The sequence below is a fragment of the Eulemur rufifrons genome, chromosome 4 (genome assembly GCF_041146395.1).
Source record: "Eulemur rufifrons isolate Redbay chromosome 4, OSU_ERuf_1, whole genome shotgun sequence".
NCBI lineage: Eukaryota > Metazoa > Chordata > Mammalia > Primates > Lemuridae > Eulemur > Eulemur rufifrons.
In genome coordinates this window covers 26,178,943-26,200,053 of record NC_090986.1, presented here as the reverse complement: position 1 = coordinate 26,200,053, position 21,111 = coordinate 26,178,943, and the positions used below count along the sequence as shown (strand labels likewise).

The window sequence follows — 21,111 nt, the reverse complement described above, 5'->3', positions numbered from 1 at the left end:
TTCCCTTTCATAGATTCTGTTGAGTCTGCAAGTTAAAAGTGTTTCAAGCTTTCTTTTCTGATCTGAAAGAACTCGAGCATTCTCTTTGCTAGAAAAGCTCATTTAAACAGTGTTCCTTTTGACTTATGGCTACTGTGAGAGTTCAGGTAGACCCTAACTGGTGTGTTCTCTTTTTAGCCCAAATGCAGGTAGATTAATTTATGATTTCACAGCTCTAATGTCACACTGGACTACAGAGAGTTTAGGACAAGAATATCAAGGGTAGCATGAATGACAAAAATCAACACATAATGTAGGAGATTGCACACATGCAAAAGGCACTTTAGAGACAAAATTTTCCTGGCCAAAAGCACGCAGAACCAGGTGCTGACTGTGTCCCAATCAATGTTATTTACGTGTGCAAAGAACAGCATATCTGTCGATCCAGAGCAGGCTCGGGTAGCTCATTGGTAGCTCAGATCTCAGATGAAATAAGAATCTCCGGGGTACCCGTTAATTTGGTGGAACTTGTCCATACCCTGTGCAGGGACAAAGGCACCGTGGTCAAGAACTCACCCTGGTCACAGCAACCCTGTCAACCTTCTTTTAGAAATATTAGAGCCTGACTCTCACAAACATTCCTATTAGACAACCCTCGAATTCCCTCATAGCCCAACAACTCCGAGGAATAGACCAAAGTGCATCTCTAGATCTGCAAGCCAAGAAACACTCAGACCCTTGAATACAATGACTTAACAAAGGCAAGGTCCCCTGTGATGCCAGCCCACTGGTTTCTCCTTTTAGACACTGTCCTCTCTCAGCTTCCTGTGGAGGTCTTACGTTCCACCTACAGTTTCCAAACCACAAAAGAAGATACCAGAACCCAATATAAATAGCTCTTATTAATTGAGTGGCACAAACAGTGCACATACACTATCTCATTATTTCATTTCATTGCTACAACCACCCTGGCAAGAGAGACTATTATCCCCATTTTCCATACTGAGAAACTAAGGCAAAAACAGGGCATGACAACCTAACTGGAGACACACAACAGAGAGTGGTAAAATGTGACTTAAACCCATCTGTGCATATAACCACTACACTCCCTCCCTTAGCATTAAATACAAATGTAAAATAAAAAATAAACATTGTGTAAGACAGAGATTCCCAAGATATTCAAGTTATGGTAAACAATGTGAAAGTGAATACTTTTTAGAAAGGTACAGATATGATAGAAGTTCTATAAAACAAGGAAAGATTTAAAATTTTACCCACCAGGATTAACATAGGAGATCATATACAAGCCAAAACTGTTTTTAGAATATTTTGTTGACAGGTAGGTGTAATACTTGGTAAATATTTTCTAGAATATGTGTTTTACACAGCAAGTAATGATTGATGCACATGGCGTCCCAGAGAAATGACCGTATTCATCTGACCACTGAAAACTCACTAGGGTAGACAAACAATTGGTTGGAATCAGAAACTATTGGCACTGATTTCTTGGGCTTTATTAAAAATGTGCTCTTTGGGCATCGCTATGTTTCACTCATCAGATGGAGTAAATTTCAGTGAAGCATAAGAATTCAAAGTTGAATTGCCAAGTGCTACTTTAAATAATATGTTCTATGCCAAAAGAAGACTTTATTTGGGTTTTGGTCAATTAAGAAGTACATCAATAATTGCAATTTTAAATATGATGTCACTTTTTCTGTTGAGTATCTTCCATAGTTCCCCCAAAGGTTTGGGGAATATTTATCTTGCCTCTTTATCTATATTAATTTTGTTAGTATTGAAGGTATCTTCATCTATTCAGCAAACATCTATAGATTGACTGTCTTTTGCCAAAGATTGCAAAGGATTGGGAACACAACACTGAACCAGCCAGTTCACTGCTTTCAGTTGCAGTAATAATTTCACTAGAGTAAACAAGAAAATAGAGACAGAGTGACATGAAGATCAGTTATTTCAGAGGCTTCGCGATGTCATAAAAGACCCAGGCTCTTCCCATCATTCTCCTCTGGCATCCTGAGACCAGTAACCCTCATGGCTGCAAAATGACTGCTGCTGCTAGGGGCATCACACCAAGATGTAACAAGGGCTGGGCTGGAAATATTTTCCAGAAACCCCTAGCAAATATCCCTCATATCTGATTGACCTGTCCCTAAAACAATAACAGCAAGGAGAATGATATTTCCAGGATGGGCTTAGACTAACTAGAATTTACCTAAGCTGGGGCAGACTTAGTGAAACAAATAAGTAGAACAATCATTTTCAAAATGAAAATGGAGTCATGGGTTTGAGTGAAATTTACCAGAGAGTTAATATACAGAAGGCCTAGGCCTATGCCCTGGAGGAACTAATACCTAAGAGGTCAGCACACTACTAATTAATGACTAATGAACAAACAAAGACTGACTGAAGCAGCAAGACTGGTAGGAGGAGACAGAGAGGGAGAGCCCCAGCCTGACACACAGAATAATGTGAAGGACAAGTCATTAGCATCCAGTGTAACAGGGAGGACAGACATTGGCAATTAATTGGTCATTGGCACTTTAGTGACAGCAGTTTCTGACCAAAATCAGGCGAATGTGAATGAAGACATTATTAGGAGGGAATAAGACATGGATCTAAGTTATTCCTTTCCAGGAGCTTGCCTGAAAACAGGGCATAAGAGGCAGGTTTTCAAGTTATTTTTAAATAATTTTAAGTTATTTGCACAGGTTCAAATGCTGAAGGCAAACAGAGTAGCTGAACGGACAGGGTCCCCTAGAGAGAGGTGAGATCTGTAATCAGCTGACACAAAGAGATCTTGGAAGGCATTTTGATGGCTTCCATTTTCTCTGTGAAATAGACAGCAAATTCATCAGCTGAAATGTTTCCACACAGGGCTGGGCATATGGTATTTGCTCAATAGGTATTTGTTTTATTTAATGATTGGTGGAAGAATATGAGATTTGGATTAGCAAGGAGCACAGCGGGGCTGGAGGCAGGAGTGAGTGTGGCATATTCACAGGCACCACTGAGTAGAGAGGTGGGGTCTACACTGACACCTGGGTCCCAATCAAGATCCTGACTTGTCTAGTTTATCCTGGGCACCGGGAGTTTAAAAAGTGCCCAGGTGATTCTCATTGCAATCAAGGATAAATCACTGATGTAAAGGTAAATTTGAACGATGCTCAGAGTAAGGAAAGGCTACTCTTTCATGGACAAACAGAGGTGGTCTTGGGAAAGAATTGTTGCCTCTAAAGATGCTAAATAGAATTTAATAGCAGTGTATCTCTTTTATCATTTCCCCCAAATTATTCAATTCTGTGTATGTAAGACAGAGAGAGAAAAAGGTAAATAATGACAAAGCAATTGAGAGTAGTAACAGAACGTCTTATAACATACCAGACACTGAGAGTTAAAAATGCCCCCATCTCCCTCCCTGGCTGTATGGCCATCGAAAGAAGATGTGAAAAGGAAATGGAAATAGCTTTCATGGAGTGCCAGTTTCATGACAAGCACTGGATTTGGTTGTTTCATATGTTGTCTCATTAACCTTCTCAACATCCCATTTTACAGATTTCTAAAGTAAGACTCAGAAAGTAGCCTCGTTTGTAAATGAGAGGAAGGGTGGTATCCTGGAGTTTCAGAAGAGCTGTGAAGCCCAGGGTTTAGGGGCACTCAGTCTCTCAGTAGATAAATCTTCAGTAGATAAAAGTCAGAGGAAGTAATCAGAGGATGGTAATATGACTTCCATTTGCAGAAGTAAATATTTAAAATAACATACATTTATTTAACACCTGCCACACAATTCACCCTCTGTGAACTTCAACATTTCATTACTCTAAAATGACCTTTGCCCTTTAGCATAACACTGATTTGTTAAAAGGAACAGAAACTCAAAAGAGTTGTGTGAAGATGATGGAGAAGGTTTTTATACCCCTGTGCTTCTGCTTTCGATCAATTTTTCTCTTCCATCCCAGTAACATAGTTATCCAAGCCAGACAAAAGCAGAGAAAATGGCTCTTTCCTCTCATTTTTGCTACAATGTCAAAATAATAAATAGGTTAATCATAACAGTCATTTTGACTTGGGACATCTTAGACACACACTGCCCTTTGGGAGTGCAGAAGCATCATTCCAGGGTTGCTGTTGAAGAGCTCAGGCTCTTAGCTGGAAAAGAATCCCTGGGACTTTTCCCTTTTCCCTTTATCTGTGTGGAGTCAGTGTTCTAGGAAGTATTGAACCTTGTCTGAGAAGAAACCCTGCAAGACAGCTCTGAAATTTACAGCTTGGGCAGCAAGCTTTTAAACATGCATCAGGCAATCTACAGTAAGCTTTTATTTTAATACAAGACACAGATGGAAGAGAAAGAGTCAGGCCATTGACCTTGATGCCACCCAAGAATGGAGTCATTGGGGTGGAATGTGTGTGTCACTATCATTGGAAATCGAGTCTGCAGCTGCCACCCCTGTTGTCTACCATGGCAACCTGCCCACTGTCTTAGGACCTCCATCAGTAGTCACCGCCGTCTGGTGCGCAGAAGACTAGGCAGTGTCCTAGAGTTTTGTCACTGATCTCCCACATACCTTGGTCTGAGCTTCTTTGACAAAGGGATATAAACTTCTCCCTCTCTACCACTCGTTGAGGTGACAAAGGATCTAACATGTTAGGCAAAACCAAGGGTTTTATTGCATTCTGTATTTGACTAATTTATTCCATAATGGGTTAAAAGTGAGACAATTGGGAGCAGTTAGATTTCCATTACTGAGGTATTCATTTATTGGATCTCTTTAGCCTATGTGCACCCCTGTGCTAAGGAATAAATGAAAGAAGACATGACAAGGTGATAAGTTTGTTCTTTATATCCAATTAAGATCCTGGAGTTGGAAGTAGCTCTTTCCCCTCTCTGTTGAACCTCAGCCTGTGCATTTGCTATGCACACAAACATCTGGAGCCTTCTCATCCTTTCTTTCAGCATATATATGTAGAGAGAGAGGTTTTTATTGTTTTTCTTTATTATTTTATTTTTTAAGCCAACATCAAGAATATGCCATTAGAACATGTTTCTTTCTATTGGTTCGTATTACATGGGTTTACAAATGCAGATATAAAAGGCAAATGTAAGATTCATCATATATTTATTGTTGGAAACATTCATCTGCTGCATTAGTTGCTGTTCTGGGCACTAGAACAATAAAAGATAAATAATTTTTAGCACCTAGCCTCAAAGAGCTCAAAGTCTAACGGGAGAGATAGGTTGAAAAAAGATTATTATGCCACCATATATAAAAGGCAGGCAGAGGCACAATGGAGGTGTTATGAGAGCCCAGAAGAAGGAACTCTTGGACTCCAATATCTATAGTAAAATTTAAAATGAGGTGTTTGAAATTTATCCAATATTTGTCAACACGTGTTCCTTGAGGAAGATCATAATGTGACACACAGGAGAAAAGGAGACCCCAGTGGTCAGATAACTAGTGTATGATATGAAAAAGGGAAGAGGGTGAAAGTGAGAAGGGAGAAACAGAAAGCAAGAAGTCTACCAGGTAGGGGAAGTGGGTAACTCCTGCTGAGAAGGAAAAGTGAGGGGCAGGGAGTGATTGAACTAAATAGTGTGGGAGCAAATTACCAGAAAAGGCTGTCAGAATATATCAGAGGTTGCTTAATTTGCTCCATGTATGATTTTGTAAATTAGATGTGTATAAGTGTATGCCACCTATAAGTGATTTATAGTATCAATTTGTTTTGTTGGCATTATTCCCAAGAACGCTGAAGAACATATCAGCAGAGTTGGAAGGAAAGTTTCTGGGCAGTGGTCACCCCCTTTCCATCAGAAATCTACCCTAGAGCCCAACTGTCTGTCTAAACCAGGTCATGGATGTCCAGGGACCCACTGGAGTGTCTAACCTGTCATTCCTTTCCCTTGAAACTCACCCCCTCATTCTCCCATGGTCCCCCTTGTCATCAGGCTTGTCCCTGTCTGTCTCCTCATCCTTTCTCACTGCAGTTCCCTCTTGTCTGATATTCTACCTTCCACTCTTCCCCACCGCCCTCTGCCACTCTTTCTTCTCTACGTGGTCAACACATAATAATCCACGCAGACTTCAAAAACCCAACCCCAGTGAGTTATCTCTGCTCCCCTTTCTCCCTCCCCAGGCTGATTTAAATGCTCTTTCTTCCAGGTTCCATTGCACTGGGCACATGTTTTCTGTTTAGCCCTCATCACACTGAACGACGATCGCTAGTATTGCAATTCTGCCTTTCCAGGAGTCTGGCGGCTACTACAGGGCCCTGTACAGCACAGGAACTCAGTACATGTTGGCTGAGCAAATGAATGAGTAAAGAAAATGATAGTGCATTTTTAACGGTCAATGAGGTCAAGAATTGGGAGTCTTTAGTTCTATTGTGTCATTCATTGATATTCCACGGCTTAGTCCTTCAACAGTTATACTGACATAAAGGGTTAATTGTCTGGCCCATCCATTTTTAATCCCAGTGGTGCTATCCTGAGCATTATATTTGTTATTATTTAAATTTTTTAATTTTTTTACTCCATTGTGTTCTTGGCTAGCCTTTAAAAGTAAATTAATGACTTGTAAAGGCCCTTTCTTCTCCATAACAAAGAAAATGGAAGCCCAGACCCAGTCTTCTGGTGGCCTAGGAGTGGGGGGAGGAGAGGTGGATAATTTAAGGGAAATAAGGAAGAGGTTGGTTGTTCAGCACATATTATTTTGTGATAAAGTTTAGAAAGCATCAGCTTCTGAGACACAGGATTTGGTTTATTGATATAGAAATGGTAGACTACAAAGGTTAGCTTGGAAGTATATGGAATGACATTAGTAAATGTGTGTAGTAGTCTAATGCAAGTTTGGAAGAACAAGTACAGACTTTCTGGGTCAAAATTTTTAAAACATTCTTAAGATTTCCACTTCACATAAATAATATGTGAAGAAAAAGAGATATATGTATAATATGCATGCAGTAGACACATTTTTCTGCCAAGAGCCAGCATGGGTTTATTCAATAAGTATCTCAGTGGCCTTCTCAGAATAGTCTAGTATGAGTACACTTGTTAGTCTCAGGGATCTGACCCAATTGCAACTAAGAAATTTTATTCTGCCTGCTTAAATTCCCCACCGTTGCCACTTGGCACAGAATTCTTCTTCATTTCTTGTCCCATCAGAAGTGTTACTCCATCCTGAAAAACAGCTTCACGTACCACTCTAGAGGTGACTGCTTTGCCATGATGAGTGAGGCAATTTTGTTATGTTAAGTGCTTTGGGAAAAAGGCACTTACAGTGCTCCCGTAGAAACGCCAGCTGATATTACTCAATGAACCTTCCTTTCAGCTGTTGTGCAGCGTGGCATTTTCAAAATGAAGAGGCCTTCCCCCATTGCCGTTTATTTATGTGATATATTCAGAATGGACCTATTTCCTGAAGGCATCTGGGAATATGTGTAGAAGAAATATGAAAGAAACAGAAATTAAATACAGATGAAGTTAAACAGCTAACAGTGGAGAGGCAAGTGGGGTTGCTAAACTGCAACTTCAAACCTAGATGAGAAACTCGAAATGATTAGGAAGAATGAAAAATAATTACATGAGGTACCTTCCAGTGCATCTGCCGTCTTGCTAAGGTCTAAATTGCAAATGATGTTTTGTAGTTCCAAGAGGTACTTAGCATAGGCAAATGTGTCTTAACTACAGAGCTCAGAGCTCCATAGACTTGGAAATAAAATAGTTTTTGCAAAGTTATTAAATATTATTACATGCAGCATTTAAAAGACAGCCACATTTTTGAAGAGTAGAGCAACCAACACACTGAATATGGGTAGACAGGATTCCTCTCTAGAACATATCAACTTGCCTTTTCTTTAAAGTTAATGCCTTGCATTATCTTCTAGTAGCCCCAAATTATCTGTTCCCTTTCTTAGAATAATCTCTTAGCCTATTTTCAAGATACACATTTGCTCTGAAAAACAGTAGTATTATTGATTTTTGAATACTCAAAGGTGTCTTATGGTTAATTCAGGTGTATTAGCAGAAATAACTTGACATATGTCTCTAGTAAGTTACAAATGGGAAAGCAACTGTAAATCAATTTTCAGAGTGTTGACTCCATCATCAAACAGTAGATATTCTGATTTTTTTTTCTATTTTTCTCATAAATGTGTAGACATTTTCTCCATACTTTTATCTTAAAACTTTACATAGGTTTTAAAAAAAAAAATAAGAGGAAAATTTTCAGGAAAACATCATTGGCATTGGATGTTTTATTTGACCAAGATAACTAAGACCTCCCTCCCTGAGGAACATCTCTCAATTGCAGACACTTATTGTAATGTTTTGACTAATTCTGAAAGCATTTCTGGGCCTTTCACATGCCCTTTTGAATATGGGCATTTAAAAATACTACTGTTTAGAAGCAGAGATATTAATGGTTAAAAGCTTTAATACTGGGGTCTCATGATCTGAGTAGGCATCTATCTCTGTTCTCGGTACAGAACCTCTGGCTTCACTAAGCTTGTTTCATTTTGTTTTTCAAAATGGGGCTGAGAATTAACACCTGTGCCATAGAGGCAGGAAGATTAAGTGGGATACTGCATGTCCCACCTCCCGCAGGTACATAGGAAGTGATTGTTGACGGGTATCCCTTCAACAACTGAGCCACACGTCTGCTTTTGCATCTCTACAATGCCTATCTGATGATCTGTTTTGTCTACATCTTTCCTTATTGTCCACTGAAAATGTCTGTAATCATTAGTAGGACACCACGCACAGCTTCAGAATGCTGCGCCTGTATTTCAAAGTCCGGCTTCAATGGCACTGTGGTTTCAGGATGGATTTGTTGGCTTCTCACCCATTTTCCTCAGATATTGATATCTTCCTATTGGTTCTTTCAAGCCTACTTTCTTATATCCATTTTTCTTTGCTTTATTTTGAGAGGAAACATAAGAACAGAGCTGAAAGTAAAGGTCAAGTATTTTTGTGGCAGGGCACAAATCTCTACCGTCCTTCCGCCTTTTAAATGTCTACTCCAAAGTACGACCTCCCAACGCCCACCACTTGCGTCCACAGTCTGCATCCCTATAGCTCTTCTTAAATCTCTACCACCTGCATCCTTTGCTCTAACACTGAACAGCTTTGTCCACTTTTGTCCCCTAGATGAAGAGTCCCCAACCTATGGTGAGTTGTATAATGATTTCATGATATATAACAACGTAATAACAATGGAAATAAAGTGCACAACAAATGTAATGAGCTTGAATCATCCTGAAACCATCCACCCCTCCTCCTCCAAGTCCATGGAAAAATTGTCTTCCATGAAAACAGTCCCTGGTGCCAAAAAGGTTGGGGACTGCTGCCCTAGACCAGTTTGCCTCTGCTCACTTTCAGGTTGGTTTCTTGGATACCTGCCCAATCCACCTGACCTAATTAACTCCAGGTGCTTTGGTGTTCTCCCTCCTAGATGACCTAAACTAATCACAGACTCATGGTCTTGGAGCTAGAAAGCCCATGAGATATCTACAAATCCAAACATTTAATTTTGCACATGGGAATTAGTAAGCTCAATGTCAGATACTTACATTGTGACACAGGCAGTGCTAGAACCTGTGTCTCTTTTTTAGATATTTAAAACCTTTGATGTTTGCATGGGAAAACAAATAATTTGGTTTTAATTCTGAAAGTTTAAATAAAAAAATACGATGTCTGCTTAAATGTCTGCTTTTTAAATGTAGAAAGTGTAGTAAATTGTGGGATTAGAACTATGTTCTCTTGCCTTCCTTTATTTCTCTATAAGAATTCTATACTCTAGGGTCGGGCGCGGTGGCTCACGCCTGTAATCCTAGCACTCTGGGAGGCCGAGGCGGGTGGATCGCTGGAGGTCAGGAGTTCGAGACCAGCCTGAGCGAGACCCCGTCTCTACTAAAAATAGAAAGAAATTATATGGACAACTAAAATATATATATACAAAAAAAATTAGCCGGGCATGGTGGCGCATGCCTGTAGTCCCAGCTACTCGGGAGGCTGAGGCAGTAGGATCGCTTAAGCCCAGGAGTTTGAGGTTGCTGTGAGCTAGACTGACGCCACGGCACTCACTCTAGCCCGGGCAACAAAGCGAGACTCTGTCTCCAAAAAAAAAAAAAAAAAAAAAAAAAAAAAAAAAAGAATTCTATACTCTAGTATATGATTGAGGTCTTTGTGTTTATTAATAAATATCTGTGTTTAATATGCTTCATCCTCAGAAGAATAAATACTGTCTATTTAAAGAAATCTATCTTAAGTAGATAATCAGAAATAGGGACAAATCAGAGATAGGGAGTATATTTTATAGTAGGGCAAAATCTGGTAAGAATCTATAAAGCCAACAAGAAGACAATGGCTGCAGAAGTTATGGTGCATTGATGACATGAAATACTGTGCAGCCAGTAAAAAAGATGTCTTTGTAGAATAATAAGGGGATAGCTAACCATATGCAATTGAATTAGAAATAAAGAGTAAACACTGCATATATAGCCTAACCCAAATATTATACATCCTAGAATTAATACCTGGAAGGACTATCACCAAATATTATCTGTAGTTATCTCTGTCTTGGTAGATGATTGATTGATTTGCAAATGATTAAATAAATATGATTTATTTAGGTATGATTTTTATTCACCTCATGATCATCTTTTTTTAATATTTTCCAAATTTTGTATAACAAACACATAAACAGAAAACATTTGAAGATAAAAAGAAATCTAGTAAGATTGTAGTTATATCTTCCTGAAAAACAAATAAATGAAGTTACCTTTCATTATTTGGCTGGTGTCAACTATTCCTTCTTCAGTCACATGCATCTTCTAAGACTGGAATATACCACTGCATTCTCCTAATCACCAAGGCTCCTTTTCTCCTTTTCCATGGTAAGCTCTGGGAGAGTCTGAACACTAAGAGAGGAGTCAGAAAGAGAAGCTGTGGGCACATCTCTTGCAATATGAGGGCTGCTGGCTTCAGTTCCCAAATGCATTTGTTTGTTTAATGCAGCTTCATAAAGAAGCAGGGCCAGAGAAGTGCAATTGTAATACACACACACACACACACACACACACGATCATGTCCACCTCCCTGAGACTCGAGCAGATCTTGGCTAGAATGACAAGCCCAGGCAAGTCACTGATGTTAGTTCTTGCCTGTTCTGAACATCACCTGCCCTTTTTCACCTCTAGGGTGTTTGTCTCCAAAACCATTAAAGGAGATAATACCAGTTCCCACTTCATTGCAGTGTTGTGCTGATAAAACTAATCTGTATGCCTTGAAGCTGTTAGAACAGTACCCATTGACGATACTACCTGAGAACTCGCTCCCTCTCTAGGACTTCCTCTCTCCATCTTTCCTTCTCTCTCCATCCGCCCCCTTCCTCTCTTTCTCTGTCTCCCTGTCCCTCCTACTCTCTCTCCCTCCTTATCTGGAAAGTGATCTTTATGTCACCATGGAACATTTTAAAGACAGCTTTGAACAAGATGTAAAGGCAAAGGAAATAAAAGTCATCTTGCCATTTCACAGGGTGAATCAGAGATGAGAAGAGATGAAGTCATCACTTCCTAAAATGAGTTTTTTTTCTTTTCTGAAACAATGCAGCTTTTTTCTTTGGATCTGGTGATCCATGATACAGGACATACTGTGCTTTTTTTCATTTTCCTTTTGGTTCACATGGCACTGAGCAACAAAATAATAAAAAATATATATCTTTTTAATAATACCAGCACACACACACGAGTAGGAGAAAAGGGCTCCCTTTGCTTACTGAATTGCTCACTAATCACTCTGTCTGGACCCAGTGGGGAATTCTACAACACACCTGACTTTTCATTTATTTATTTTTTATTGGTTCTAGGAGAGGTTTGTGATTCATTCCATGTAGGTTGCAAGCCCTTGTACTACAAGAACAAATGGTCTCCAGGGTGATTTGCTTTATTAACTTTTAGGGCAAAGGAGGGAAAAATAGAAGAATTGCTTAACTGCAATATGCTGGCAAAAAGTTAAGACTTTTGGAGTTCAATGACACTTTGAAATGTTTTACCTGGTCCTACTTCTTAATGATAGATTGGCTGGTTTTAGAGAAGGGGCAACGTGATAGAGTCAAAAGGTATGTGGCAGAAGGACAGAGAATTGGGCAATGGTCACAGCCCTGCCCCATGTGCCCAGCCAAGTCACTAGGCCCTTGGTGGCCCAGGGAAGCAGCATTGTCCTCCACAAAATGAAGGGGTTGGACTGGATACTGTCCTCTTTCAGTAAGGTCTTACGGCTTCATGGATGATGATGGAATTAAACCTTCGTTATTAACTTTGTTGGAAAATGAAGGGAACTCTGCTATCCTTAAAGATATAATAATGATAAAATAATAATAAGCATTTGTTGTGCTTTATGCCTGGTGTTGCATATAATCCCCACAGTGGTGTAGGAGGAGACTTTGTGATGACAGAGGTGGCTGCCAGGGCTCATGAAGGTTTAGTCAGTCGCCTGAGCTCACAGAGCCTGTGACAAGGCCTGACACACACCTCAGATCAGGCCTTCCTTCATACTGCCTCTCAGGGAGAGCGAAAAGACCATCCAAGCTGCGAGAGATTCAGAATAACTCAAGTGTCATGTGCACGTTTATAAAGAGTAAGGGGCAATGAGAGTGATTTTATAGGTTTGTGAAGGATAATTCAGGATCACAGTACCTGTGTCGAAAAAGCAGAGTCACTAAGAGAGACTTAAAGAGATGTTTAATTGCAGCAAAGAAAGAATGAGAAAAATCTTAGATAGGACAAAAATGCTTTATCTTTATCATCTGTGCTGTCTCTTTCAATATTCTCTTTAAAAGCAGTGAAGCACTTAGAATTTAGTAAGTAAAGAAAATACTGGGTGAGCATGTTGATGCTATTTGAGCAGTTTAGGTGCTTGGTATACCAGAGGGGGTGAGAAAGGACACAGATACCAGTCCAGGAGCTGCTGTTTACAATGAATGAGTTAATTTCCCTTTTTGGGTTCCGGTTTCCTAAACTATAAAACCAACTAATTGTTCTAAATTAATCTACTACATACCAAAACCCTGTAGGAGGCACTAGAAACATAAAGAAACTTCTTGTCTCAAAAAGATCTTTAAGAATTCTTTATCCCTTAAATTCTGTGATTCATTATCAAAGCAAAGACTGATAGGTTGATGTGAATCATTTGAACATTCTAAGCTACAAATGACATAAAAACTTATTCGTACGAAGAATCAGCAGTAAAAATTTAAATAAAGAGTTATGGTTGGTAGTATACACTTTGATGTCCATCAAATTCATGATTTACAAGGCCTACTCTTTCTGGCTTATGATGTAACTAAACATCTCAAAGATATAATATAGCAGTGAGATGATGCTTTCATGAATATATTATATTTTTATGAAATACAATGCATCATTCTACTAAGGGAAACCAACGTCTGAAAATGAGTCCTGTAGATTCTAATTTCTGCACTGTGCTAGGACTACTAGTGAATTATTTTCCCCCACAATTTGCATTTTCTTTTGCAGTGTTGAAGCAAAATACGCCTCTTTGTTTGCACTGGTTTTAGAATTAAATTAGTTTGTATATTTGTTCTCTCCTCCTCTTCCTGGATTTGGTTTCAAAGTAAACAGTTGTTTTCATTTAATTCTCTTTTATTTGGCTTTAGTTCTTGAGTTACTGTAATTATTCTGGGTGGTTGTCCCTGCTTTATTTTGGAATCAGATATCTGTGCACTGTTTTAAATTGCATTTAATTGGTTCACTTTCATTTTCTATTGCTTACCTTGATTTGTGGAACGGTGATTTCTTTAGCTACATCTGACTCCTGTCCTGGTCTGATCTTTTTTAAACATATTTTTATCTACCTAAACACCCATACAGGGTTGGCAGAGTAGGAAAAAGATGATCATCAATTTGATATTTACTGAATGTGGACAAATTATAAGAAAGAAACAAAAATGACATTCATCATAGAGATTGTTTGAATGTTAATGGCAAACTTGGAGTCTTGAAAAGGTAGCAGGAACTACCTTGTTTGGTAAAGCCAAAAATATCAACTTTTTTTTTTAAGGTTAACCTAGAAATAACCTCTGACAGAAGCAAAAACCAGCCACAGTTTTCAATCTCAAGCTAAAAGAACTAAAAAGTTATTTCTACCTAATAAAAAAGTACAATAAGATTCTGAATTCCCACAGAAACTCTTCATCTATGTTATAACACGTCAAAGGCTACCAAGGGGCCATTTATCCTACAGGCCAGCGCTAATAAAGTTTTGCAGGCAATTGTGATGGTGTGCATGGCCGGGGAGTCAGGAGGGGGAGTTTTAGGGTGGGAGAAGGTAGCAAGTTCATTTTTGTGAAGTTACTAGAAGAAAATATAGGAAGATTTTAAAAATTTATTCTAACAATTCATTTAATGAATGTTTATTGAACACCTCTTAGGATCCAAGTATTGCTCTAGGGGTTGGGATGACAACAGTGAACAAAACAAATGAAGTCCTTGCCCTCATGAAGAGTATATATTTAATAATATTTGGAAAAAGAAGGATAATAGAAAATATAATAAGTCAGCAAGTGATAAGTGCTATGAAGAATCAAGTAATAGGGAAAGAGTGACTGGGAGTTTGTAGGGTAAAGAAAGCTTTTCTGAGAAGTGGCTTTTGGGTGGAAACCTAAAGAAAATAAGAGAGTGAATTATGTCCATATCTCGGGGGAGAGTATTCCATTAAAAAGAAAAAGTAAGTGCAAAGGCCCTGGGGTAGGGCAGGAGAGTGCCTGGCCTGTATGTAAGCAGGCCAGTGAGTGAAAATGTGAATAGTAATAGATTAAGTCACAGAGGTGAACTTGGAAGGGAGAAGGCCTGTATAAGCATGCACAAGACCAAGAAAATGTAAACAAATGATTGGTAAATTTGACTATAAAAATTTCTACATAGCAAGCCTCACCATAATTAAAGTCAAAAGATCAACAAAACTAGAGGAAAATACTGATAATTCATGTCACAAAAGGGCTGGCTTTCTTGATTCTTTTTGAAACAGAAACTTCTTTATATCAAAATGAAAAAAAAATCAATAATCCAATAGAAAAATAAAAGGACTAAGAATATGAAGAGAAAATGCAATAGAAATAAATAGCTTTTAAGCATATTAAAAAAATGCCCAACTTTATTTATAATGAGGGAAATTCAAGTTAGAACCACACTGAGATGCCAATTGCTTACCCTATCTGATTGGCAAAGATCCAAACGTTTCATCTTAACCACATCTAAAAGTTTGAGGCTTAGAGAACCAGACACTGTCATGTATGGCTAGTGGGAACATAAATAGGTACAACTTTATGCAGAGGACTTTGGCAAAACTATCAGAATTTTATACACCCGTGTCTTTGACCCAGCAGTTTCACTTCTAAGACTTTATCCAACAGATTTATTTGCACATGTGTTGAATTATGTGCAAGGGTATTCACGGCAGCATTATTTGTGGTGGCAGGAAACCCTGAGACTCACTGAGCAGTGAGACATGAACTAGAAGACAGGGGTGGAGTCCGATCATGGATCTCTTTTTAAATTTGAATCCTTGGAAGTTCTTGAGCAAGTAGAATGATAACCAGGCTGTGTTTAGAAAAATTTGTCTGACATTGGTTTCAGGAAGCATTGGATATCGGGGAGACTTGGGAAACAACTTCAATGTCGTTTAAAGAGTTCTGATTGAATGGGCCCTCTTGGCGCAGTGGGCAGCGCGTCAGTCTCATAAAGAGTTCTGATTGAGCCCCAAGGGGAGAATCCCAGGGTAGGGAGTGGAGGTGCCAGGGGTGGTTGGTATTAGGCAAGGCTGGTAGGGAGCAACCACCTTATAAGGGCCTTTCTTATGCCATGCTAAGAGGTTCAGACTTTATGCCTTTAGGTCAGGGCAGTGGCCCAAACAAATTTGCATTTTTAAAAGACAAGTTCTGCTGGCAGTGTCAGAGAAGAGATTAGAGAGCAGCAAAGCCAGACATAATTTAAAAACTCAGAAATAAAAATTTTTAAAAAGGGACATGGACCTGCTGCCTGGGTAAGTTCAAGTTCTCTGCTCTCAAATCTGCCCTCTCTTCTGGGTACTCAGATCTGTCTGCCTGCTGTGACCGTGTCCTCCTCAGTCCCCACTAGCCGTGTTCTCTTTCCAGGCCTCTCCTGCAGCAGATTTGCACCCGAGATCTCAGGGGCATTTTAATTCATGGAAGTGGGTGAAAGCGAAGGACGTGTGTATTCAGCGTGCCGACTCTTGTTAGCCACAGGAGACAGCACAGCCCCTAATTACCTCCATGCCGTGGGCATTAATCAGTCTCTACGTAAACATTGAAGCTGCTTTTTTCTTTTTCTTTTAATGAATAACTGGGTGTCAATGAATGAATTTACCACAGTGCTTTTAAAATTACTTTATATTTTTATTCTTTTGTATGCTTCTCAGTGGGAAATATTTCTCAGTTAAGCTAAAACAATGAGGTGGCAGATGTATAAGAGTGGGTGAGCATTGCTTCTAAAGAAAAGAGGGAGGCCGGGCGTGGTGGCTCACGCCTGTAATCCTAGCACTCGGGGAGGCCGAGGCAGGTGGATCGCTCAAGGTCAGGAGTTCAAGACCAGCCTGAGCAAGAGCGAGACCCCGTCTCTACTAAAAATAGAAAGAAATTATCTGGCCAACTAAAATATATATAGAAAAAATTAGCCGGGCATGGTGGCGCATGCCTGTAGTCCCAGCTACCTGGGAGGCTGAGGCAGGAGGATCGCTTAAGCCCAGGAGTTTGAGGTTGCTGTGAGCTAGGCTGACGCCACGGCACCCACTCTAGCCCGGGCAACAAAGCGAGACTCTGTCTCAAAAAAAAAAAAAAAAAAAAAAGTGAAGTTGGGTGCAGCAGAATTCTGATACAACAATCAGTAGATTATGCTTATAGACGTCATTTTTTAAAAAGTAGATTTTTAAGGACAAATTTAGATGATTTGATGAGAACTTTGAAATGACATATTATTATTTTGATTCAAATTTCCCTCAAAGGAAGGGGGGAGAAAAGTTTTAATATTTATATGCCTCATCCATGTCACTTCAGAAAGGTGCTAAACTCCATGTGGGGCACTACTTTTGTACCCCTCACCAATTCACAGTGACACAGTGACACTCTTTGGCCTATAACACATAGTTATTAAATTAAGTTGAACGTATTTGCATTAAATTTTTTCAAGGTGTTTTTCCTACCCTATAATTACTTAGGAAAATCATAATAATATCGCATTTTAAAAGACAGACTTTCTCTTCTTGCCTTCTCTAACACATTTTGAAAATCATTATCTTCCATGTTAAAGTAAGTGACATTCAGCAAAATAATTTCTACTTTTATACCTCCTTCTCTTAGGAAGTAAGTTAAAAAAATATATGTTCATACGAAGTCACACTTAATATTTATATCATAGAGGAAGATAAACATTCAAGAGTTCCCTTACTGAAAACATCAGTAATTGAGTTTTCAATGCAATGCCATCTAGAGATCTGAGATACTGTCTAGCTCCCTGTGTCAGAGATTTCACTCTTCATAAAGTCAATACTTAGGGAAAAACCAGAATCATTCCTTCTTCCAGCCCTATTCTGTATCTCTCTCATGCTTATGTCCCAGGGGACACATGTTTCCTAATCTGAAGCTAGCTGGGATGGCTTTGGTGTACCATCATGCCCTACAGACTTAAAGCAAACTCTTTCTGTTTGTTCCCTTCAAGGTAACATTTTATTTCTTTCTTGACTGTCGCAATGTTTGTAATCATGGGAGTATATCATAAATGCTGAATTTATTTAATAATACTTGAATAGAATTCTGAATATTTGGGCCCTGTCAAACAAAAGAGGAAAAATTATCTGAGTATTTTATAAATAGTGTACTATGGCTGCTCCAGTTTTTTATTGCTACAAAATAAACTATCCCCAAATTTAGCAGCTTAAAATAATAACCATACTACTATAAATCAGAGTACTGTGGATCAGGAATTTGGGCAAGGCTCAGCTGGTTGATTCTTCTGCTCCACATGGTGTTGACTTGGGTCACTAGGTGGCAGTCACCTGGCAGATAGACTGATCTGGAAGGTCCAAGACAGCTTTGCTCATGTCTGGCACTTGGGCAGGGGTGGCTAGAAATCTGAGCCCAACTGGGACTGTCCACCTACACATGGCCTCTCTAGCACTGTGATCTCAAAATAGAATCTTGCAAGAGACAAAAAGTAGAAGTAGTGGTCTCTTAAATACTAGCTCTGAAAACTGGCAGTGTCATTTCCATTGTATGCCATTAGTCACAGCAGTCATGGAGCTAACCCAGATTCAAGGGGACATAAACCATACCTCTCAATGGGAAGCGCATCAAAGGCTTTGTAATCATCTGTAACTGGTAAAGGAGAACATCATGAGAAAATAGTGCAGTTTCGTATCTCTCAGTAATGAACTCATCCATCAAAAGGCATCAAAACATTAATTTGACATACTAACAAGCACCAGCTATACATCTTAAAGTCATCCGTTTGCCTTTTACTCCCTTACTCTTCACATCAATTACTGCCAATATGTTCACCAAAATATCTTGCAAATTGGTCCTCTTGTTTCCATTTACAGTGCCTGGAGGTGGTGACTTATAAAAGTTAAATTTTGTTAAGAGGTAATTACATGCCAGGTATTGTGCATATAACTTTATGAGCACTATGTCATTTCATTGCTCATACTGCCACTATAAGGTAGATATTGTCATATCTCTATTTCATAAGTGAAGAACAGGGACTTTGTGAATTAAGCGGCTCATACATTATCTCCCAGCCATTTAATGTGGGAGCTTAGATTGAAACACAGGCATCTGAATCCACAACCCTCATTCCTCACCAGAAAGTCCATGCTTTCTAGAGCAGAATGCCTTGGCCCAGAGGCACTGCTTTACCTACAACCTGGGCGCCTCTGGTGGAGCTGCCACACACTGCCCCCCATGCTAACACACAGTCAGTGTCTCTCTGTGAGCATTGGTATCACATGCTGAGATTTCAGTTATTTCTAATCCATTTAGATTTTATTCTCCACTTAGAAACAAAAATGACATATACTGCTTGAGCAAAGCAACAATCTTGTTTAAAGAGAAAAAAAAATTGGATGACACAGAAGATATACACCAAAATGATCAGCTGATCATTAGCTGACATACTATAACTGTCCCGGTTTAATTGGCAAGAGGTAACAGCTCCAAGAGCAAAGTTAAAAATAATGTTCCAAATATTTCAAAATAGAAATGGCACAGAGATAATTAAGGCACCCCAGGATGGCAGCCTCTGGTGTAAGCTATAGACCTGTTGTGACTTAACTGGTTTCAGAGAAACAGTAACTACTGCCTTGATGTCACAAAATTATTTTGTATTTTCTTCACTTTGGGATGAGAGAGAGGCTGGTGTGTCCTAGGCATGGCTTTCCTCAGCTCCAAGGTAGAAGGAAGGTTCTCCTTAAGCCCGGGGAGCTTGACTCATGACAGGCTTGCCCTGCAGGTGGGAAGCAAACCTGTCCAGCAGAGATGCATGTGGTTGCTCAGTAGACCACGCAGACCTGCTCTCTGCCTGGGACCTGGGGCCAAGAAAGAGCTGCCATTTGATCAGAGGCCTGTTCTAAGTCCCAAGGCTGGACAGCTCTGATCTTCCACTGCTTCTGTCTTACCTCGTAATGTGTCTGAACTTGACCTCTAAAGGCAGTTGCTGTAAGCATGACCCTTTACAGTGGAAATGAAAAATACTGGAGGAGTTCTCTAAAAAGCTGCTTTTCCTTTCATGTCATGCATATTTAGGACAACATGGGGAGCTGGGGCTGAGGATGAGCATATCATACGAATACATGGATTTTTGTTTTTACAGTTTTTTTCCACATGTGGACATCCATATATGAGTTTTTGTGTAGACTTATCTATCAAATAATTTATTTTCACAAACAACTTTGTAGTAGGAAAAATAAAAGCACCCAAGCCCACTATTGAGATCCCTGTGTCAGCCTTCTCCCATTCTCAACAAAAACTTATATATCATCAGTGCATCCATGTTATTTTATCTAGATATTTCACACACAATTTTATCTAAGCTTTTCCAAGAATTTGAACAATTTGTGGGTTTTTTGGTAAAAGGAACACAGTGTTTCAACTTATTGGTGTACATTCATACTATTTAATGATTTATCAACACGTATTTCAATTAATAAGAACTTCTGAAGTTAATCAGCACAATAGTCACTGCTGCTCTTATTATTATAAAAAATCATGTGAAATGAAATCTATCCTCAACAAATTTTTAAGTACATAATACAGTATGGTTAGCTATATGTACACTATTCTTAATGATGATCCTGAGGTTTGTGAGACAATTTATATTGGCTTTTGAGCCTTCAAAGGAGAATCTAATTGTAGGTAGTGAAGTATTTTTATTTATATTGTGTTTTCTTTAATTAGTAATAGCCTAAACCAGATAACAAACAGTTTAAAATAGCATATTCTGACTGGTAATCTAAATTAAACTCTAGCCCGGGCAACAGAGCGAGACTCTGTCTCAAAAAAAAAAAATTAATTAATTAATTAATTAATTAAAATAAAATACATATATATATATATATACACCACAAATTTATCATCTTAAATTAGCTTATATAACAAAGCAAATGAATTGAGACAAAGAACAGAAATATAGAGGCAAGCAGTTTGGGTGAGTGTAACCATTTTGTTGTGTGTTTAATAGTGCTGGGTCATCAATAGGATTGCATTTTTCCAAGGCCCAGGAGGCAGCTGCTTAGAGAAGGTTACCATGGGCACATTTATCATGGTAGGGGGAGATGAGTTTGTAGGTCCAGAACCCTACAAGGCTAGTGCCATGGTCAGGGAGGAGCATGGAACAGAAAAGCCGAAATCACCAGGGAGAAACTTCCCTACTTTATGACACAAATCAAACACCTTCTTGCCTTACCTATAGAAGGAAAATTCTGCTAGAGGAAAGAGTGTTTTAATTTAAACAAGAAGTAAGAGAACCTTCTCAGAGATGTTTTTGACCCCATAATTTTAAACTGTGACTCTATATTAAGTCCTTATGATCCAA

At 39.0% G+C, this 21,111-nt stretch overlaps 1 protein-coding gene across 1 annotated transcript in view; it reads left to right on the top strand.

The window, feature by feature from the left end:
- The window catches only part of GPC6 (glypican 6), a 1,073,132-nt gene that overhangs the window by 951,650 nt on the left and 100,371 nt on the right, over nucleotides 1-21,111 (top strand). The window lies entirely within an intron of this gene.